Source organism: Filicampus tigris, chromosome 20 (assembly GCF_054856515.1).
Source record: "Filicampus tigris isolate MCC_2025a chromosome 20, RoL_Ftig_1.0, whole genome shotgun sequence".
Taxonomy (NCBI): domain Eukaryota; kingdom Metazoa; phylum Chordata; class Actinopteri; order Syngnathiformes; family Syngnathidae; genus Filicampus; species Filicampus tigris.
The window spans coordinates 10093956-10116407 of NC_141236.1; the positions used below are offsets into that span (position 1 = coordinate 10093956).

A 22452-nucleotide genomic window follows, 5' to 3' on the forward strand; every position below is an offset into this window, starting at 1 on the left:
CAGCTAGTGTGTTGTTGTTTTTTTTTTAAAACTAAACCGATTTTAAAATACGTTTTGTAATCGCGTATTTCCTCAAATAGTGGCAAGTAGACGCCGTGGCCAATTAATCGGCGGATGCGTCATCGGCTTGAATAAATGGAACGCCTTACCTGAACTCGACGCTTCGTTTTCTCCATCCCGGGTGGGTGGGTAGTGGGGGATTCTTCCACACGGTCAGTGTTTTCCAACCTTTAATTGAAACAGAAGTAAAAAAAACTTTTTAGCGAAATGTTCCATGTCATGAATCCGGCCGTTTTTCGCTCATCCACATTTTGACATCAGCATCGACTGAAATTGACCTCAAAGTGCGCCCGGGCTCGCCTTGCAAACGTCCGCGTGACCAAACCCGTAAAATTGCAATCCAAAATGTGTACTTATCTCGGAAAATCAACAGGCTTTGAATTGTTCTGCCTGTCACCGGCACAGATCGATGAGCAAAGTCAATCGACTATTTTGCTCCCTATTAAGAAACGTCACGTGTCCCTGTAGACTGTTTTTTTTGCTTGCGACTTAAAGCAAAAAAAAAAAGTCAACGTACGACTGTGTTCCAATATAAAGTGAAACAGCACTATGTGAGGAAATATGCTACTTGTATCCCAAAGTGTTTGACGTGATTTTATTTGTCAAAGGGCTCCCTAACCTTGCTTGTTGACGATTTGATTTTGGAATGTACAACTTTGATTTTGCGACGTTCGCGTCTCATGACACCAATGCAGAGTACCAATGAATGACCAAACTACGCAAAGAACAGCCCGGCCCGGCTCACACGCGGCCGCAGTCCACAGCTTTTATTTTTAATTTTTTTTTTTTTTTTTACACAGTGTTCCTCTCTCAGGATGATGAAATGTTCTCAGGGAATTCACCCAAAAGAAGGATAGTAATCTTTTGGGACTCATCCACTCAAGCGATAGGAGAGACGTCTAGAACCGCTGTGTGTACCGATATCATGATCTACCTCTTGAGTTTCTCTTGCTTTTGTCCACTTTTTGTTTCATTTTTATTTTCTGACCTGCTGGTTACTGCCGCAGACTCCAAACGTCTTCCTTCCTGTTTTCTTGTTTTGTTTTATTTGGATTAGTTTACAGAAAGATGCCTACCTCATATGTTCAACTGTTGGATTTGATTTTTTTTTTTTTTTTTTTCCCCAATAATAACAACTCCTGACCTCCCACATCTACCTCCTCCTTACGTTTGTAGTAACGCAGTAGCTGGCTTGGGCGCAGTGTCCGACCGAGCCCCTCGGGAAAGTGTGTTGGTCTCGCCGCATTTTACAACGACGCAGTTTTATCAGAACTATTGTTCCGTTTGTCTTTGACCAAATAGTTGCGCCATCGTTGGTACCGGACGCTTTTTTTTTTTTTTACAGCCGAGGATAATCAGAAATGATGCGTCATTTTGTTGTGGCGCTCGGTTTTTGTACTAATGTTGACATTAAGTGATTGCCCCCCCCCCCCCCAACTCGCCCCAACTAAAGCTAAACTGATGAGATCTCAGCATTTTGGTCAAAGTGCACTCACACTGGGGCATCTAATCCCAACTTTCATCTTTTTTTTTTTTTAGCTGTAAATTTTAACGATCGATTTGAAGTATTAACCTGCGCTCAAGTCGCCCGTGTTCACTCCCACAACGGTGCAAACGGCCATTCCAAAGTCTCCGAAAATGCCAAAAGAAAGACGACTCACCGCATGCGCACAGTTGGACTGCTGGACTCGCGCTGGGCTCGGCGTCTCGTGTGCTTGAACACGGAACAGATGTCCTGGTGTGAGTGCGCCCTGAAAAAAAAACAAAAAATTGTGCTTTTATTAGTATTGTAACTTTTTGGGTTGAATTTTATTTTTCCAATCAATGTAACTACTGATTGACCTTGATGTTGATGTAAAGTTTAAAGCACATTCTTGAAGCTCTGACTGAGTACTACTCGCATTCATGTTTGAAAGGGCTTTTAAGAGTACAACATAGTCACGTTTTTGTTTCCGGGTTTCTCCTTACAAGGTCTGTTGTGGTTTTGCTTTGACCAACAGCGCTCAAATGAATCCCTTCGACGACTGTACGGCGTTGCTGAACGCGACATAACATGTCATGAAATACATCTTGGATCATTTTAGTGTGCAGCAAAGTTGACGCGCACGAGATGAATCAAACCGTCATCTGTTGTTACAGAAACAGCTTTTGGTTAGCTGCCTTAGCTTAGCACAACTGCCTAAAAAAAAAAAAAGGAGTAAAAAAACTGCCAAATTAATAAAGGACACAATACTTGTTTTTTTGAATTAGCAATGTATATGGGCGAATTTGTGGATTTTATCATGATCATATGTAAGATTATCAAGGCGGCTTGTGTTTAGTTAACATAACCAAAGCTGATAATGCTCCGCTGCAAAATTGTACTGAGTGGTGTTTATTTGTCACTCAATAGCCTTTTGTGTGTTTTATTTACCTTCACATACCTCAACTGTGGATTTACTGTCACAGCGAATCGAATGTGTGTAGTTGATTTCTCATCGTTATGGCCTTATTATGTCCTCGTACATGAAATGATCTTGAAAGCTGTGTCATTAAACAATTCCAACTAGGGCAGTACAACTCATACTGACAAATGACCTCATTGCTTGTGTGTGTGTGTGTTGTTTTTTTTTTAAAGTGATGTTGTTGCCAGTGCGCTCTCCGTCTTTGGAAGGCGTTTAGCACTGATCCAAGTGAGGAAATGTGTTCTTTGTGTGCAAATCACTTATTTCAACCCTTCATCCAAGTGTACTGCCTGTTTTTTATTTTTTTATTTCTGTAAATCTTGGATTGGATTTTTTTTAAATGTCCGAAATGTTTTACTTGATTGGAAAATAAACCTATTATTTTGGCATTAAAGTATGTATCATTTCCTACGACGAAAGTCGCTGGTCAGGCTAAAGGCTGGTTAATCGAGGGTGCTACAAATGCACAGCAAGACCGAAATCAAATGTCATTAACAGAAATATTTCTTCAGTTTAGTCAATGTTAAACCAAAAAGGAATTCTACTAATACTTCAAACTCCCATGCGCTCTTATTGCTTCTTTTCTATTCAGTTGGAGTTCATTTCCTCATGTAAGCTTGCAGCGTGTGCACTAGAGGGCAGCCTTGTGCCACTTGCCATCGTCCCTCATGCCGGCGACTGATGCCTTTTTGCTCTCACGTTGCCCACGGCAATTTTGAACGTCTTTTATAATCACTTTCCCCTCTTCAAAGCTCCATTTACCATTTCTGTGTTTACCTTTATTGCCTGCCTATTACTTTTTTTCCATAACGCACCTCAAGAGATTTGCCAAGGTCAGATGTATACACAGACAAGTGTGTGCTTGTTGCAAGGGCTGTGCAATTAATCGAAGCTCAATTACGATTATTACACTCCACGATTCCAAAACTGGCTTAATCGTAAACCATGTATAGCAAGGCGTTTTTTTTTTTTTTTCAAAAACGTGGTAAGGCGTTTTTTCCCAAAATTCTCGAAAAACGTGGTAAGGGTATAGTAAGGCGTTCTTATCAAGAAACGGAGTAAGGGTATAGTAAGGCGTTTTTTTCGAAAAACGTGGTAAGGGTATAGTAAGGCGTTTTTCTTTTCAAAGACGTGGCTTGGGTATAGTAAGGCGTTTTTTTCGAAAAACGTGGTAAGGGTATAGTAAGGCGTATTTTATCGAAAAAGTGGTAAGGGTATAGTAAGGCGTTTTTTTCGAAAAACGTGGTAAGGGTATAGTAAGGCGTTTTTTTCGAAAAACGTGGTAAGGGTATAGTAAGGCGTTTTTCTTTTCAAAGACGTGGCTTGGGTATAGTAAGGCTTTTTTAAAAAAAACGTGGTATGGGTATAGTAAGGCGTTTTTTGTGAAAAAATGTGATTTTTGTAAAAAAAAACAAAGAAAAGATCATACATAGTAAGGCGTTTCTTGAGAAAAAAACAACCATGTATAGTAAGGCGTTTTTTTCGAAAAACGTGGTAAGGGTATAGTAAGGCGTTTATCGAAAAAGTGGTAAGGGTATAGTAAGGCGTTTTTTTCGAAAAACGTGGTAAGGGTATAGTAAGGCGTTTTTTTCGAAAAACGTGGTAAGGGTATAGTAAGGCGTTTTTTGTGAAAAAATGTGATTTTTGTAAAAAAAAAAAAAAAAAAGATCATACATAGTAAGGCGTTTCTTGAGAAAAAAACAACCATGTATAGTAAGGCGTTTTTTTTTGTTTTTTTTTTTCCAAAAACGTGGTAAGGGTATAGTAAGGCTTTTTTTAAAAAAAAAAAAACGTGGTCAGGATATAGTAAGGCGTTTTTTTTTCCAAAAAAAGTGGTAAGTATATAGTAAGGCGTTTTTTCCCAAAATTCTCGAAAAACGTGGTAAGGGTATAGTAAGGCGTTCTTATCAAGAAACGGAGTAAGGATATAGTAAGGCGTTTTTTTCGAAAAACGTGGTAAGGGTATAGTAAGGCGTATTTTATCGAAAAAGTGGTAAGGGTATAGTAAGGCATTTTTTTTTTTTTTTCAAAAACGTGGTAAGGGTATAGTAAGGCGTTTTTTTCGAAAAACGTGGTAAGGGTATAGTAAGGCGTATTTTATCGAAAAAGTGGTAAGGGTATAGTAAGGCGTATTTTATCGAAAAAGTGGTAAGGGTATAGTAAGGCGTTTTTTTCGAAAAACGTGGTAAGGGTATAGTAAGGCGTTTTTTTCGAAAAACGTGGTAAGGGTATAGTAAGGCGTTTTTTTCGAAAAACGTGGTAAGGGTATAGTAAGGCGTTTTTTGTGAAAAAATGTGATTTTTGTAAAAAAAAAAAAAAAAAAAAGATCATACATAGTAAGGCGTTTCTTGAGAAAAAACAACCATGTAGAGTAAGGCGTTTTTTTTTGTTTTTTTTTCCAAAAACGTGGTAAGGGTATAGTAAGGCTTTTTTTAAAAAAAAAAAACGTGGTCAGGGTATAGTAAGGCGTTTTTTTTTCCAGAAAAAGTGGTAAGTATATAGTAAGGCGTTTTTTCCCCAAATTCTCGAAAAACGTGGTAAGGGTATAGTAAGGCGTTCTTATCAAGAAACGGAGTAAGGGTATAGTAAGGCGTTTTTTTCGAAAAAGTGGTAAGGGTATAGTAAGGCGTATTTTATCGAAAAAGTGGTAAGGGTATAGTAAGGCGTTTTTTTCGAAAAACGTGGTAAGGGTATAGTAAGGCGTTTTTTGTGAAAAAATGTGATTTTTGTAAAAAAAAAAAAAAAAAAAGATCATACATAGTAAGGCGTTTCTTGAGAAAAAAACAACCATGTATAGTAAGGCGTTTTTTTTTTGTTTTTTTTTTTCCAAAAACGTGGTAAGGGTATAGTAAGGCTTTTTTAAAAAAAAAAAAACGTGGTCAGGGTATAGTAAGGCGTTTTTTTTTCCAAAAAAAGTGGTAAGTATATAGTAAGGCGTTTTTTCCCAAAATTCTCGAAAAACGTGGTAAGGGTATAGTAAGGCGTTCTTATCAAGAAACGGAGTAAGGGTATAGTAAGGCGTTTTTTTCGAAAAAGTGGTAAGGGTATAGTAAGGCGTATTTTATCGAAAAAGTGGTAAGGGTATAGTAAGGCATTTTTTTTTTTTTTTCAAAAACGTGGTAAGGGTATAGTAAGGCGTTTTTTTCGAAAAACGTGGTAAGGGTATAGTAAGGCGTATTTTATCGAAAAAGTGGTAAGGGTATAGTAAGGCGTATTTTATCGAAAAAGTGGTAAGGTTATAGTAAGGCGTTTTTTTCGAAAAACGTGGTAAGGGTATAGTAAGGCGTTTTTTTCGAAAAACGTGGTAAGGGTATAGTAAGGCGTTTTTTTCGAAAAACGTGGTAAGGGTATAGTAAGGCGTTTTTTTCGAAAAACGTGGTAAGGGTATAGTAAGGCGTTTTTTTCGAAAAACGTGGTAAGGGTATAGTAAGGCGTTTTTTTCGAAAAACGTGGTAAGGGTATAGTAAGGCGTTTTTTGTGAAAAAATGTGATTTTTGTAAAAAAAAAAAAAAAAAGATCATACATAGTAAGGCGTTTCTTGAGAAAAAAACAACCATGTAGAGTAAGGCGTTTTTTTTTGTTTTTTTTTCCAAAAACGTGGTAAGGGTATAGTAAGGCTTTTTTTTAAAAAAAAAAACGTGGTCAGGGTATAGTAAGGCGTTTTTTTTTCCAGAAAAAGTGGTAAGTATATAGTAAGGCGTTTTTTCCCCAAATTCTCGAAAAACGTGGTAAGGGTATAGTAAGGCGTTCTTATCAAGAAACGGAGTAAGGGTATAGTAAGGCGTTTTTTTCGAAAAAGTGGTAAGGGTATAGTAAGGCGTATTTTATTGAAAAAGTGGTAAGGGTATAGTAAGGCGTTTTTTTCGAAAAACGTGGTAAGGGTATAGTAAGGCGTTTTTTTCGAAAAACGTGGTAAGGGTATAGTAAGGCGTTTTTTTCGAAAAACGTGGTAAGGGTATAGTAAGGCGTTTTTTGTGAAAAAATGTGATTTTTGTAAAAAAAAAAAAAAAAAAGATCATACATAGTAAGGCGTTTCTTGAGAAAAAAACAACCATGTATAGTAAGGCGTTTTTTTTTGTTTTTTTTTTTCCAAAAACGTGGTAAGGGTATAGTAAGGCTTTTTTAAAAAAAAAAAAACGTGGTCAGGGTATAGTAAGGCGTTTTTTTTTCCAGAAAAAGTGGTAAGTATATAGTAAGGCGTTTTTTCCCAAAATTCTCGAAAAACGTGGTAAGGGTATAGTAAGGCGTTCTTATCAAGAAACGGAGTAAGGGTATAGTAAGGCGTTTTTTTCGAAAAAGTGGTAAGGGTATAGTAAGGCGTATTTTATCGAAAAAGTGGTAAGGGTATAGTAAGGCATTTTTTTTTTTTTTTCAAAAACGTGGTAAGGGTATAGTAAGGCGTTTTTTTCGAAAAACGTGGTAAGGGTATAGTAAGGCGTATTTTATCGAAAAAGTGGTAAGGGTATAGTAAGGCGTATTTTATCGAAAAAGTGGTAAGGGTATAGTAAGGCGTTTTTTTCGAAAAACGTGGTAAGGGTATAGTAAGGCGTTTTTTTCGAAAAACGTGGTAAGGGTATAGTAAGGCGTTTTTTTCGAAAAACGTGGTAAGGGTATAGTAAGGCGTTTTTTGTGAAAAAATGTGATTTTTGTAAAAAAAAAAAAAAAAAGATCATACATAGTAAGGCGTTTCTTGAGAAAAAAACAACCATGTAGAGTAAGGCGTTTTTTTTTGTTTTTTTTTCCAAAAACGTGGTAAGGGTATAGTAAGGCTTTTTTTTTAAAAAAAAAAACGTGGTCAGGGTATAGTAAGGCGTTTTTTTTTCCAGAAAAAGTGGTAAGTATATAGTAAGGCGTTTTTTCCCCAAATTCTCGAAAAACGTGGTAAGGGTATAGTAAGGCGTTCTTATCAAGAAACGGAGTAAGGGTATAGTAAGGCGTTTTTTTCGAAAAAGTGGTAAGGGTATAGTAAGGCGTATTTTATCGAAAAAGTGGTAAGGGTATAGTAAGGCGTTTTTTTCGAAAAACGTGGTAAGGGTATAGTAAGGCGTTTTTTTCGAAAAACGTGGTAAGGGTATAGTAAGGCGTTTTTTTCGAAAAACGTGGTAAGGGTATAGTAAGGCGTTTTTTGTGAAAAAATGTGATTTTTGTAAAAAAAAAAAAAAAAAAGATCATACATAGTAAGGCGTTTCTTGAGAAAAAAACAACCATGTATAGTAAGGCGTTTTTTTTTTTCCAAAAACGTGGTAAGGGTATAGTAAGGCTTTTTTAAAAAAAAAAAAACGTGGTCAGGGTATAGTAAGGCGTTTTTTTTTCCAAAAAAAGTGGTAAGTATATAGTAAGGCGTTTTTTCCCAAAATTCTCGAAAAACGTGGTAAGGGTATAGTAAGGCGTTCTTATCAAGAAACGGAGTAAGGATATAGTAAGGCGTTTTTTTCGAAAAACGTGGTAAGGGTATAGTAAGGCGTATTTTATCGAAAAAGTGGTAAGGGTATAGTAAGGCATTTTTTTTTTTTTTTTCAAAAACGTGGTAAGGGTATAGTAAGGCGTTTTTTTCGAAAAACGTGGTAAGGGTATAGTAAGGCGTATTTTATCGAAAAAGTGGTAAGGGTATAGTAAGGCGTATTTTATCGAAAAAGTGGTAAGGGTATAGTAAGGCGTTTTTTTCGAAAAACGTGGTAAGGGTATAGTAAGGCGTTTTTTTCGAAAAACGTGGTAAGGGTATAGTAAGGCGTTTTTTTCGAAAAACGTGGTAAGGGTATAGTAAGGCGTTTTTTGTGAAAAAATGTGATTTTTGTAAAAAAAAAAAAAAAAAAGATCATACATAGTAAGGCGTTTCTTGAGAAAAAAACAACCATGTAGAGTAAGGCGTTTTTTTTTGTTTTTTTTTCCAAAAACGTGGTAAGGGTATAGTAAGGCTTTTAAAAAAAAAAAAAAAACGTGGTCAGGGTATAGTAAGGCGTTTTTTTTTCCAGAAAAAGTGGTAAGTATATAGTAAGGCGTTTTTTCCCAAAATTCTCGAAAAACGTGGTAAGGGTATAGTAAGGCGTTCTTATCAAGAAACGGAGTAAGGATATAGTAAGGCGTTTTTTTTCGAAAAACGTGGTAAGGGTATAGTAAGGCGTATTTTATCGAAAAAGTGGTAAGGGTATAGTAAGGCGTATTTTATCGAAAAAGTGGTAAGGGTATAGTAAGGCGTTTTTTTCGAAAAACGTGGTAAGGGTATAGTAAGGCGTTTTTTTCGAAAAACGTGGTAAGGGTATAGTAAGGCGTTTTTTATCGAAAAAGTGGTAAGGATATAGTAAGGCGGTTTTTTTCGAAAAACGTGGTAAGGGCATAGTAAGGCGTTTTTTTCGAAAAACGTGGAAAGGGTATAGTAAGGCGTTTATCGAAAAAGTGGTAAGGGTATAGTAAGGCGTATTTTATCGAAAAAGTGGTAAGGGTATAGTAAGGTGTTTTTTTCGAAAAACGTGGTAAGGGTATAGTAAGGCGTTTTTTTCGAAAAACGTGGTAAGGGTATAGTAAGGCGTATTTTATCGAAAAAGTGGTAAGGGTATAGTAAGGCGTATTTTATCGAAAAAGTGGTAAGGGTATAGTAAGGCGTTTTTTTCAAAAAACGTGGTAAGGGTATAGTAAGGCGTTTTTTTCGAAAAACGTGGTAAGGGTATAGTAAGGCGTTCTTTATCGAAAAAGTGGTAAGGATATAGTAAGGCGTTTTTTTTCGAAAAACGTGGTAAGGGCATAGTAAGGCGTTTTTTTCGAAAAACGTGGTAAGGGTATAGTAAGGCGTTTATCGAAAAAGTGGTAAGGGTATAGTAAGGCGTTTTTCTTTTCAAAAACGTGGTATGGGTGTAGTAAGGCTTTTTTTTCGAAAAACGTGGTAAGGGTATAGTAAGGCGTTTTTTTTTCCAGAAAAAGTGGTAAGTATATAGTAAGGCGTTTTTTCCCAAAATTCTCGAAAAACGTGGTAAGGGTATAGTAAGGCGTTATTATCAAGAAACGGAGTAAGGATATAGTAAGGCGTTTTTTTCGAAAAACGTGGTAAGGGTATAGTAAGGCGTATTTTATCGAAAAAGTGGTAAGGGTATAGTAAGGCGTTTTTTTCGAAAAACGTGGTAAGGGTATAGTAAGGCGTTTTTTTCGAAAAACGTGGTAAGGGTATAGTAAGGCGTTTTTCTTTTCAAAGACGTGGCTTGGGTATAGTAAGGCTTTTTTAAAAAAAACGTGGTATGGGTATAGTAAGGCGTTTTTTGTGAAAAAATGTGATTTTTGTAAAAAAAAACAAAGAAAAGATCATACATAGTAAGGCGTTTCTTGAGAAAAAAACAACCATGTATAGTAAGGCGTTTTTTTTTGGGTTTTTTTTTCCAAAAACGTGGTAAGGGTATAGTAAGGCTTTTTTTAAAAAAAAAAAACGTGGTCAGGGTATAGTAAGGCGTTTTTTTTTCCCAAAAAAGTGGTAAGTATATAGTAAGGCGTTTTTTCCCAAAATTCTCGAAAAACGTGGTAAGGGTATAGTAAGGCGTTCTTATCAAGAAACGGAGTAAGGGTATAGTAAGGCGTTTTTTTCGAAAAAGTGGTAAGGGTATAGTAAGGCGTATTTTATCGAAAAAGTGGTAAGGGTATAGTAAGGCATTTTTTTTTTTTTTTCAAAAACGTGGTAAGGGTATAGTAAGGCGTTTTTTTCGAAAAACGTGGTAAGGGTATAGTAAGGCGTATTTTATCGAAAAAGTGGTAAGGGTATAGTAAGGCGTATTTTATCGAAAAAGTGGTAAGGGTATAGTAAGGCGTTTTTTTCGAAAAACGTGGTAAGGGTATAGTAAGGCGTTTTTTTCGAAAAACGTGGTAAGGGTATAGTAAGGCGTTTTTTTCGAAAAACGTGGTAAGGGTATAGTAAGGCGTTTTTTGTGAAAAAATGTGATTTTTGTAAAAAAAAAAAAAAAAAGATCATACATAGTAAGGCGTTTCTTGAGAAAAAAACAACCATGTAGAGTAAGGCGTTTTTTTTTGTTTTTTTTTCCAAAAACGTGGTAAGGGTATAGTAAGGCTTTTTTTTAAAAAAAAAAACGTGGTCAGGGTATAGTAAGGCGTTTTTTTTTCCAGAAAAAGTGGTAAGTATATAGTAAGGCGTTTTTTCCCCAAATTCTCGAAAAACGTGGTAAGGGTATAGTAAGGCGTTCTTATCAAGAAACGGAGTAAGGGTATAGTAAGGCGTTTTTTTCGAAAAAGTGGTAAGGGTATAGTAAGGCGTATTTTATCGAAAAAGTGGTAAGGGTATAGTAAGGCGTTTTTTTCGAAAAACGTGGTAAGGGTATAGTAAGGCGTTTTTTTCGAAAAACGTGGTAAGGGTATAGTAAGGCGTTTTTTTCGAAAAACGTGGTAAGGGTATAGTAAGGCGTTTTTTGTGAAAAAATGTGATTTTTGTAAAAAAAAAAAAAAAAAAAGATCATACATAGTAAGGCGTTTCTTGAGAAAAAAACAACCATGTATAGTAAGGCGTTTTTTTTTGTTTTTTTTTTTTCCAAAAACGTGGTAAGGGTATAGTAAGGCTTTTTTAAAAAAAAAAAAACGTGGTCAGGGTATAGTAAGGCGTTTTTTTTTTCCAGAAAAAGTGGTAAGTATATAGTAAGGCGTTTTTTCCCAAAATTCTCGAAAAACGTGGTAAGGGTATAGTAAGGCGTTCTTATCAAGAAACGGAGTAAGGGTATAGTAAGGCGTTTTTTTCGAAAAAGTGGTAAGGGTATAGTAAGGCGTATTTTATCGAAAAAGTGGTAAGGGTATAGTAAGGCATTTTTTTTTTTTTTTCAAAAACGTGGTAAGGGTATAGTAAGGCGTTTTTTTCGAAAAACGTGGTAAGGGTATAGTAAGGCGTATTTTATCGAAAAAGTGGTAAGGGTATAGTAAGGCGTATTTTATCGAAAAAGTGGTAAGGGTATAGTAAGGCGTTTTTTTCGAAAAACGTGGTAAGGGTATAGTAAGGCGTTTTTTTCGAAAAACGTGGTAAGGGTATAGTAAGGCGTTTTTTTCGAAAAACGTGGTAAGGGTATAGTAAGGCGTTTTTTGTGAAAAAATGTGATTTTTGTAAAAAAAAAAAAAAAAAGATCATACATAGTAAGGCGTTTCTTGAGAAAAAAACAACCATGTAGAGTAAGGCGTTTTTTTTTGTTTTTTTTTCCAAAAACGTGGTAAGGGTATAGTAAGGCTTTTTTTTTAAAAAAAAAAACGTGGTCAGGGTATAGTAAGGCGTTTTTTTTTCCAGAAAAAGTGGTAAGTATATAGTAAGGCGTTTTTTCCCCAAATTCTCGAAAAACGTGGTAAGGGTATAGTAAGGCGTTCTTATCAAGAAACGGAGTAAGGGTATAGTAAGGCGTTTTTTTCGAAAAAGTGGTAAGGGTATAGTAAGGCGTATTTTATCGAAAAAGTGGTAAGGGTATAGTAAGGCGTTTTTTTCGAAAAACGTGGTAAGGGTATAGTAAGGCGTTTTTTTCGAAAAACGTGGTAAGGGTATAGTAAGGCGTTTTTTTCGAAAAACGTGGTAAGGGTATAGTAAGGCGTTTTTTGTGAAAAAATGTGATTTTTGTAAAAAAAAAAAAAAAAAAGATCATACATAGTAAGGCGTTTCTTGAGAAAAAAACAACCATGTATAGTAAGGCGTTTTTTTTTTTCCAAAAACGTGGTAAGGGTATAGTAAGGCTTTTTAAAAAAAAAAAAAACGTGGTCAGGGTATAGTAAGGCGTTTTTTTTTCCAAAAAAAGTGGTAAGTATATAGTAAGGCGTTTTTTCCCAAAATTCTCGAAAAACGTGGTAAGGGTATAGTAAGGCGTTCTTATCAAGAAACGGAGTAAGGATATAGTAAGGCGTTTTTTTCGAAAAACGTGGTAAGGGTATAGTAAGGCGTATTTTATCGAAAAAGTGGTAAGGGTATAGTAAGGCATTTTTTTTTTTTTTTTCAAAAACGTGGTAAGGGTATAGTAAGGCGTTTTTTTCGAAAAACGTGGTAAGGGTATAGTAAGGCGTATTTTATCGAAAAAGTGGTAAGGGTATAGTAAGGCGTATTTTATCGAAAAAGTGGTAAGGGTATAGTAAGGCGTTTTTTTCGAAAAACGTGGTAAGGGTATAGTAAGGCGTTTTTTTCGAAAAACGTGGTAAGGGTATAGTAAGGCGTTTTTTTCGAAAAACGTGGTAAGGGTATAGTAAGGCGTTTTTTGTGAAAAAATGTGATTTTTGTAAAAAAAAAAAAAAAAAGATCATACATAGTAAGGCGTTTCTTGAGAAAAAAACAACCATGTAGAGTAAGGCGTTTTTTTTTGTTTTTTTTTCCAAAAACGTGGTAAGGGTATAGTAAGGCTTTTAAAAAAAAAAAAAAAACGTGGTCAGGGTATAGTAAGGCGTTTTTTTTTCCAGAAAAAGTGGTAAGTATATAGTAAGGCGTTTTTTCCCAAAATTCTCGAAAAACGTGGTAAGGGTATAGTAAGGCGTTCTTATCAAGAAACGGAGTAAGGATATAGTAAGGCGTTTTTTTTCGAAAAACGTGGTAAGGGTATAGTAAGGCGTATTTTATCGAAAAAGTGGTAAGGGTATAGTAAGGCGTATTTTATCGAAAAAGTGGTAAGGGTATAGTAAGGCGTTTTTTTCGAAAAACGTGGTAAGGGTATAGTAAGGCGTTTTTTTCGAAAAACGTGGTAAGGGTATAGTAAGGCGTTTTTTATCGAAAAAGTGGTAAGGATATAGTAAGGCGGTTTTTTTCGAAAAACGTGGTAAGGGCATAGTAAGGCGTTTTTTTCGAAAAACGTGGAAAGGGTATAGTAAGGCGTTTATCGAAAAAGTGGTAAGGGTATAGTAAGGCGTATTTTATCGAAAAAGTGGTAAGGGTATAGTAAGGTGTTTTTTTCGAAAAACGTGGTAAGGGTATAGTAAGGCGTTTTTTTCGAAAAACGTGGTAAGGGTATAGTAAGGCGTATTTTATCGAAAAAGTGGTAAGGGTATAGTAAGGCGTATTTTATCGAAAAAGTGGTAAGGGTATAGTAAGGCGTTTTTTTCAAAAAACGTGGTAAGGGTATAGTAAGGCGTTTTTTTCGAAAAACGTGGTAAGGGTATAGTAAGGCGTTCTTTATCGAAAAAGTGGTAAGGATATAGTAAGGCGTTTTTTTTCGAAAAACGTGGTAAGGGCATAGTAAGGCGTTTTTTTCGAAAAACGTGGTAAGGGTATAGTAAGGCGTTTATCGAAAAAGTGGTAAGGGTATAGTAAGGCGTTTTTCTTTTCAAAAACGTGGTATGGGTGTAGTAAGGCTTTTTTTTCGAAAAACGTGGTAAGGGTATAGTAAGGCGTTTTTTTTTCCAGAAAAAGTGGTAAGTATATAGTAAGGCGTTTTTTCCCAAAATTCTCGAAAAACGTGGTAAGGGTATAGTAAGGCGTTATTATCAAGAAACGGAGTAAGGATATAGTAAGGCGTTTTTTTCGAAAAACGTGGTAAGGGTATAGTAAGGCGTATTTTATCGAAAAAGTGGTAAGGGTATAGTAAGGCGTTTTTTTCGAAAAACGTGGTAAGGGTATAGTAAGGCGTTTTTTTCGAAAAACGTGGTAAGGGTATAGTAAGGCGTTTTTCTTTTCAAAGACGTGGCTTGGGTATAGTAAGGCTTTTTTAAAAAAAACGTGGTATGGGTATAGTAAGGCGTTTTTTGTGAAAAAATGTGATTTTTGTAAAAAAAAACAAAGAAAAGATCATACATAGTAAGGCGTTTCTTGAGAAAAAAACAACCATGTATAGTAAGGCGTTTTTTTCGAAAAACGTGGTAAGGGTATAGTAAGGCGTTTATCGAAAAAGTGGTAAGGGTATAGTAAGGCGTTTTTTTCGAAAAACGTGGTAAGGGTATAGTAAGGCGTTTTTTTCGAAAAACGTGGTAAGGGTATAGTAAGGCGTTTTTTGTGAAAAAATGTGATTTTTGTAAAAAAAAAAAAAAAAAAGATCATACATAGTAAGGCGTTTCTTGAGAAAAAAACAACCATGTAGAGCAAGGCGGTTTTTTTTGTTTTTTTTTCCAAAAACGTGGTAAGGGTATAGTAAGGCTTTTAAAAAAAAAAAAAAAACGTGGTCAGGGTATAGTAAGGCGTTTTTTTTTCCAGAAAAAGTGGTAAGTATATAGTAAGGCGTTTTTTCCCAAAATTCTCGAAAAACGTGGTAAGGGTATAGTAAGGCGTTCTTATCAAGAAACGGAGTAAGGATATAGTAAGGCGTTTTTTTCGAAAAACGTGGTAAGGGTATAGTAAGGCGTATTTTATCGAAAAAGTGGTAAGGGTATAGTAAGGCATTTTTTTTTTTTTTCAAAAACGTGGTAAGGGTATAGTAAGGCGTTTTTTTCGAAAAACGTGGTAAGGGTATAGTAAGGCGTATTTTATCGAAAAAGTGGTAAGGGTATAGTAAGGCGTATTTTATCGAAAAAGTGGTAAGGGTATAGTAAGGCGTTTTTTTCGAAAAACGTGGTAAGGGTATAGTAAGGCGTTTTTTTCGAAAAACGTGGTAAGGGTATAGTAAGGCGTTTTTTTCGAAAAACGTGGTAAGGGTATAGTAAGGCGTTTTTTGTGAAAAAATGTGATTTTTGTAAAAAAAAAAAAAAAAAGATCATACATAGTAAGGCGTTTCTTGAGAAAAAAACAACCATGTAGAGCAAGGCGGTTTTTTTTGGTTTTTTTTCCAAAAACGTGGTAAGGGTATAGTAAGGCTTTTAAAAAAAAAAAAAAAAACGTGGTCAGGGTATAGTAAGGCGTTTTTTTTTCCAGAAAAAGTGGTAAGTATATAGTAAGGCGTTTTTTCCCAAAATTCTCGAAAAACGTGGTAAGGGTATAGTAAGGCGTTCTTATCAAGAAACGGAGTAAGGATATAGTAAGGCGTTTTTTTCGAAAAACGTGGTAAGGGTATAGTAAGGCGTATTTTATCGAAAAAGTGGTAAGGGTATAGTAAGGCATTTTTTTTTTTTTTTCAAAAACGTGGTAAGGGTATAGTAAGGCGTTTTTTTCGAAAAACGTGGTAAGGGTATAGTAAGGCGTATTTTATCGAAAAAGTGGTAAGGGTATAGTAAGGCGTATTTTATCGAAAAAGTGGTAAGGGTATAGTAAGGCGTTTTTTTCGAAAAACGTGGTAAGGGTATAGTAAGGCGTTTTTTTCGAAAAACGTGGTAAGGGTATAGTAAGGCGTTTTTTTCGAAAAACGTGGTAAGGGTATAGTAAGGCGTTTTTTGTGAAAAAATGTGATTTTTGTAAAAAAAAAAAAAAAAAAGATCATACATAGTAAGGCGTTTCTTGAGAAAAAAACAACCATGTAGAGCAAGGCGGTTTTTTTTGTTTTTTTTTTCCAAAAACGTGGTAAGGGTATAGTAAGGCTTTTAAAAAAAAAAAAAAAACGTGGTCAGGGTATAGTAAGGCGTTTTTTTTTCCAGAAAAAGTGGTAAGTATATAGTAAGGCGTTTTTTCCCAAAATTCTCGAAAAACGTGGTAAGGGTATAGTAAGGCGTTCTTATCAAGAAACGGAGTAAGGATATAGTAAGGCGTTTTTTTCGAAAAACGTGGTAAGGGTATAGTAAGGCGTATTTTATCGAAAAAGTGGTAAGGGTATAGTAAGGTGTTTTTTTCGAAAAACGTGGTAAGGGTATAGTAAGGCGTTTTTTTCGAAAAACGTGGTAAGGGCATAGTAAGGCGTTTTTTTCGAAAAACGTGGTAAGGGTATAGTAAGGCGTTTATCGAAAAAGTGGTAAGGGTATAGTAAGGCGTATTTTATCGAAAAAGTGGTAAGGGTATAGTAAGGTGTTTTTTTCGAAAAACGTGGTAAGGGTATAGTAAGGCGTTTTTTTCGAAAAACGTGGTAAGGGTATAGTAAGGCGTATTTTATCGAAAAAGTGGTAAGGGTATAGTAAGGCGTATTTTTCGAAAAACGTGGTAAGGGTATAGTAAGGCGTTCTTTATCGAAAAAGTGGTAAGGATATAGTAAGGCGTTTTTTTTTCGAAAAACGTGGTAAGGGCATAGTAAGGCGTTTTTTTTAAAAAACGTGGTAAGGGTATAGTAAGGCGTTTATCGAAAAAGTGGTAAGGGTATAGTAAGGCGTTTTTCTTTTCAAAAACGTGGTATGGGTGTAGTAAGGCTTTTTTTTCGAAAAACGTGGTAAGGGTATAGTAAGGCGTTTTTTTTTCCAGAAAAAGTGGTAAGTATATAGTAAGGCGTTTTTTCCCCAAATTCTCGAAAAACGTCGTAAGGGTATAGTAAGGCGTTATTATCAAGAAACGGAGTAAGGATATAGTAAGGCGTTTTTTTCGAAAAACGTGGTAAGGGTATAGTAAGGCGTATTTTATCGAAAAAGTGGTAAGGGTATAGTAAGGCGTTTTTTTCGAAAAACGTGGTAAGGGTATAGTAAGGCGTTTTTTTCGAAAAACGTGGTAAGGGTATAGTAAGGCGTTTTTCTTTTCAAAGACGTGGTTTGGGTATAGTAAGACTTTTTTTAAAAAAAACGTGGTAAGGGTATAGTAAGGCGTTTTTTGTGAAAAAATGTGATTTTTGTAAAAAAAAAACAAAGAAAAGATCATACATAGTAAGGCGTTTCTTGAGAAAAAAACAACCATGTATAGTAAGGCGTTTTTTTTTTGTTTTTTTTTCAAAAACGTGGTAAGGGTATAGTAAGGCTTTTTTAAAAAAAAAAAAACGTGGTCAGGGTATAGTAAGGCGTTTTTTTTTCCAGAAAAAGTGGTAAGTATATAGTAAGGCGTTTTTTCCCAAAATTCTCGAAAAACGTGGTAAGGGTATAGTAAGGCGTATTTTATCGCAAAAGTGGTAAGGGTATAGTGAGGTGTTTTTTTCGAAAAACGTGGTAAGGGTATAGTAAGGCGTTTTTTTCGAAAAACGTGGTAAGGGTATAGTAAGGCGTATTTTATCGAAAAAGTGGTAAGGGTATAGTAAGGCGTATTTTATCGAAAAAGTGGTAAGGGTATAGTAAGGCGTTTTTTTCGAAAAACGTGGTAAGGGTATAGTAAGGCGTTTTTTTCGAAAAACGTGGTAAGGGTATAGTAAGGCGTTTTTTGTGAAAAAATGTGATTTTTGTAAAAAAAAAAAAAAAAAAAGATCATACATAGTAAGGCGTTTCTTGAGAAAAAAACAACCATGTATAGTAAGGCGTTTTTTTTTTGTTTTTTTTTTTCCAAAAACGTGGTAAGGGTATAGTAAGGCTTTTTTAAAAAAAAAAAAACGTGGTCAGGGTATAGTAAGGCGTTTTTTTTTCCAGAAAAAGTGGTAAGTATATAGTAAGGCGTTTTTTCCCAAAATTCTCGAAAAACGTGGTAAGGGTATAGTAAGGCGTTCTTATCAAGAAACGGAGTAAGGGTATAGTAAGGCGTTTTTTTCGAAAAAGTGGTAAGGGTATAGTAAGGCGTATTTTATCGAAAAAGTGGTAAGGGTATAGTAAGGCATTTTTTTTTTTTTTTCAAAAACGTGGTAAGGGTATAGTAAGGCGTTTTTTTCGAAAAACGTGGTAAGGGTATAGTAAGGCGTATTTTATCGAAAAAGTGGTAAGGGTATAGTAAGGCGTATTTTATCGAAAAAGTGGTAAGGGTATAGTAAGGCGTTTTTTTCGAAAAACGTGGTAAGGGTATAGTAAGGCGTTTTTTTCGAAAAACGTGGTAAGGGTATAGTAAGGCGTTTTTTTCGAAAAACGTGGTAAGGGTATAGTAAGGCGTTTTTTGTGAAAAAATGTGATTTTTGTAAAAAAAAAAAAAAAAAGATCATACATAGTAAGGCGTTTCTTGAGAAAAAAACAACCATGTAGAGTAAGGCGTTTTTTTTTGTTTTTTTTTCCAAAAACGTGGTAAGGGTATAGTAAGGCTTTTTTTTTAAAAAAAAAAACGTGGTCAGGGTATAGTAAGGCGTTTTTTTTTCCAGAAAAAGTGGTAAGTATATAGTAAGGCGTTTTTTCCCCAAATTCTCGAAAAACGTGGTAAGGGTATAGTAAGGCGTTCTTATCAAGAAACGGAGTAAGGGTATAGTAAGGCGTTTTTTTCGAAAAAGTGGTAAGGGTATAGTAAGGCGTATTTTATCGAAAAAGTGGTAAGGGTATAGTAAGGCGTTTTTTTCGAAAAACGTGGTAAGGGTATAGTAAGGCGTTTTTTTCGAAAAACGTGGTAAGGGTATAGTAAGGCGTTTTTTTCGAAAAACGTGGTAAGGGTATAGTAAGGCGTTTTTTGTGAAAAAATGTGATTTTTGTAAAAAAAAAAAAAAAAAAGATCATACATAGTAAGGCGTTTCTTGAGAAAAAAACAACCATGTATAGTAAGGCGTTTTTTTTTTTCCAAAAACGTGGTAAGGGTATAGTAAGGCGTTCTTATCAAGAAACGGAGTAAGGATATAGTAAGGCGTTTTTTTCGAAAAACGTGGTAAGGGTATAGTAAGGCGTATTTTTTCGAAAAACGTGGTCAGGGTATAGTAAGGCGTTTTTTTTTCCAGAAAAAGTGGTAAGTATATAGTAAGGCGTTTTTTCCCCAAATTCTCGAAAAACGTCGTAAGGGTATAGTAAGGCGTTATTATCAAGAAACGGAGTAAGGATATAGTAAGGCGTTTTTTTCGAAAAACGTGGTAAGGGTATAGTAAGGCGTATTTTATCGAAAAAGTGGTAAGGGTATAGTAAGGCGTTTTTTTCGAAAAACGTGGTAAGGGTATAGTAAGGCGTTTTTTTCGAAAAACGTGGTAAGGGTATAGTAAGGCGTTTTTCTTTTCAAAGACGTGGTTTGGGTATAGTAAGACTTTTTTTAAAAAAAACGTGGTAAGGGTATAGTAAGGCGTTTTTTGTGAAAAAATGTGATTTTTGTAAAAAAAAAACAAAGAAAAGATCATACATAGTAAGGCGTTTCTTGAGAAAAAAACAACCATGTATAGTAAGGCGTTTTTTTTTTGTTTTTTTTTCAAAAACGTGGTAAGGGTATAGTAAGGCTTTTTTAAAAAAAAAAAAACGTGGTCAGGGTATAGTAAGGCGTTTTTTTTTCCAGAAAAAGTGGTAAGTATATAGTAAGGCGTTTTTTCCCAAAATTCTCGAAAAACGTGGTAAGGGTATAGTAAGGCGTATTTTATCGCAAAAGTGGTAAGGGTATAGTGAGGTGTTTTTTTCGAAAAACGTGGTAAGGGTATAGTAAGGCGTTTTTTTCGAAAAACGTGGTAAGGGTATAGTAAGGCGTATTTTATCGAAAAAGTGGTAAGGGTATAGTAAGGCGTATTTTATCGAAAAAGTGGTAAGGGTATAGTAAGGCGTTTTTTTCGAAAAACGTGGTAAGGGTATAGTAAGGCGTTTTTTTCGAAAAACGTGGTAAGGGTATAGTAAGGCGTTTTTTGTGAAAAAATGTGATTTTTGTAAAAAAAAAAAAAAAAAAAGATCATACATAGTAAGGCGTTTCTTGAGAAAAAAACAACCATGTATAGTAAGGCGTTTTTTTTTGTTTTTTTTTTTCCAAAAACGTGGTAAGGGTATAGTAAGGCTTTTTTAAAAAAAAAAAAACGTGGTCAGGGTATAGTAAGGCGTTTTTTTTTTCCAGAAAAAGTGGTAAGTATATAGTAAGGCGTTTTTTCCCAAAATTCTCGAAAAACGTGGTAAGGGTATAGTAAGGCGTTCTTATCAAGAAACGGAGTAAGGGTATAGTAAGGCGTTTTTTTCGAAAAAGTGGTAAGGGTATAGTAAGGCGTATTTTATCGAAAAAGTGGTAAGGGTATAGTAAGGCGTTTTTTTCGAAAAACGTGGTAAGGGTATAGTAAGGCGTATTTTATCGAAAAAGTGGTAAGGGTATAGTAAGGCGTATTTTATCGAAAAAGTGGTAAGGGTATAGTAAGGCGTTTTTTTCGAAAAACGTGGTAAGGGTATAGTAAGGCGTTTTTTTCGAAAAACGTGGTAAGGGTATAGTAAGGCGTTTTTTTCGAAAAACGTGGTAAGGGTATAGTAAGGCGTTTTTTGTGAAAAAATGTGATTTTTGTAAAAAAAAAAAAAAAAAAGATCATACATAGTAAGGCGTTTCTTGAGAAAAAAACAACCATGTAGAGCAAGGCGGTTTTTTTTGTTTTTTTTTCCAAAAACGTGGTAAGGGTATAGTAAGGCTTTTAAAAAAAAAAAAAAAACGTGGTCAGGGTATAGTAAGGCGTTTTTTTTTCCAGAAAAAGTGGTAAGTATATAGTAAGGCGTTTTTTCCCAAAATTCTCGAAAAACGTGGTAAGGGTATAGTAAGGCGTTCTTATCAAGAAACGGAGTAAGGATATAGTAAGGCGTTTTTTTCGAAAAACGTGGTAAGGGTATAGTAAGGCGTATTTTATCGAAAAAGTGGTAAGGGTATAGTAAGGTGTTTTTTTCGAAAAACGTGGTAAGGGTATAGTAAGGCGTTTTTTTCGAAAAACGTGGTAAGGGCATAGTAAGGCGTTTTTTTCGAAAAACGTGGTAAGGGTATAGTAAGGCGTTTATCGAAAAAGTGGTAAGGGTATAGTAAGGCGTATTTTATCGAAAAAGTGGTAAGGGTATAGTAAGGTGTTTTTTTCGAAAAACGTGGTAAGGGTATAGTAAGGCGTTTTTTTCGAAAAACGTGGTAAGGGTATAGTAAGGCGTATTTTATCGAAAAAGTGGTAAGGGTATAGTAAGGCGTATTTTTCGAAAAACGTGGTAAGGGTATAGTAAGGCGTTCTTTATCGAAAAAGTGGTAAGGATATAGTAAGGCGTTTTTTTTTCGAAAAACGTGGTAAGGGCATAGTAAGGCGTTTTTTTTAAAAAACGTGGTAAGGGTATAGTAAGGCGTTTATCGAAAAAGTGGTAAGGGTATAGTAAGGCGTTTTTCTTTTCAAAAACGTGGTATGGGTGTAGTAAGGCTTTTTTTTCGAAAAACGTGGTAAGGGTATAGTAAGGCGTTTTTTTTTCCAGAAAAAGTGGTAAGTATATAGTAAGGCGTTTTTTCCCCAAATTCTCGAAAAACGTCGTAAGGGTATAGTAAGGCGTTATTATCAAGAAACGGAGTAAGGATATAGTAAGGCGTTTTTTTCGAAAAACGTGGTAAGGGTATAGTAAGGCGTATTTTATCGAAAAAGTGGTAAGGGTATAGTAAGGCGTTTTTTTCGAAAAACGTGGTAAGGGTATAGTAAGGCGTTTTTTTCGAAAAACGTGGTAAGGGTATAGTAAGGCGTTTTTCTTTTCAAAGACGTGGTTTGGGTATAGTAAGACTTTTTTTAAAAAAAACGTGGTAAGGGTATAGTAAGGCGTTTTTTGTGAAAAAATGTGATTTTTGTAAAAAAAAAACAAAGAAAAGATCATACATAGTAAGGCGTTTCTTGAGAAAAAAACAACCATGTATAGTAAGGCGTTTTTTTTTTGTTTTTTTTTCAAAAACGTGGTAAGGGTATAGTAAGGCTTTTTTAAAAAAAAAAAAACGTGGTCAGGGTATAGTAAGGCGTTTTTTTTTCCAGAAAAAGTGGTAAGTATATAGTAAGGCGTTTTTTCCCAAAATTCTCGAAAAACGTGGTAAGGGTATAGTAAGGCGTATTTTATCGCAAAAGTGGTAAGGGTATAGTGAGGTGTTTTTTTCGAAAAACGTGGTAAGGGTATAGTAAGGCGTTTTTTTCGAAAAACGTGGTAAGGGTATAGTAAGGCGTATTTTATCGAAAAAGTGGTAAGGGTATAGTAAGGCGTATTTTATCGAAAAAGTGGTAAGGGTATAGTAAGGCGTTTTTTTCGAAAAACGTGGTAAGGGTATAGTAAGGCGTTTTTTTCGAAAAACGTGGTAAGGGTATAGTAAGGCGTTTTTTATCGAAAAAGTGGTAAGGATATAGTAAGGCGTTTTTTTTCGAAAAACGTGGTAAGGGCATAGTAAGGTGTTGTTTGGGATGAAAAAAACAGCCATGTATATAGTAAGCGTTTTTGGTGAAAAAGGTGTTTTTTGTAAAAAAAAAAAAAAATTTAA

The 22452-nt window shown here is 35.1% G+C and overlaps 1 protein-coding gene across 2 annotated transcripts in view; it reads right to left on the reverse strand.

Annotated features, from left to right (window-relative positions):
* LOC147128251 (glutamate receptor ionotropic, kainate 2-like) overlaps positions 1–22452 on the reverse strand; it is a 112436-nt gene that overhangs the window by 2097 nt on the left and 87887 nt on the right. For both annotated transcript variants that reach the window (XR_015083889.1, XR_015083890.1), the window contains exons 17-18: positions 1722–1811; positions 150–228 (exon numbers count right to left, since the gene is read on the reverse strand). The gene's annotated coding sequence lies outside the window, so the exon portion shown is untranslated. The remainder of the gene's footprint in view (positions 1–149; positions 229–1721; positions 1812–22452) is intronic.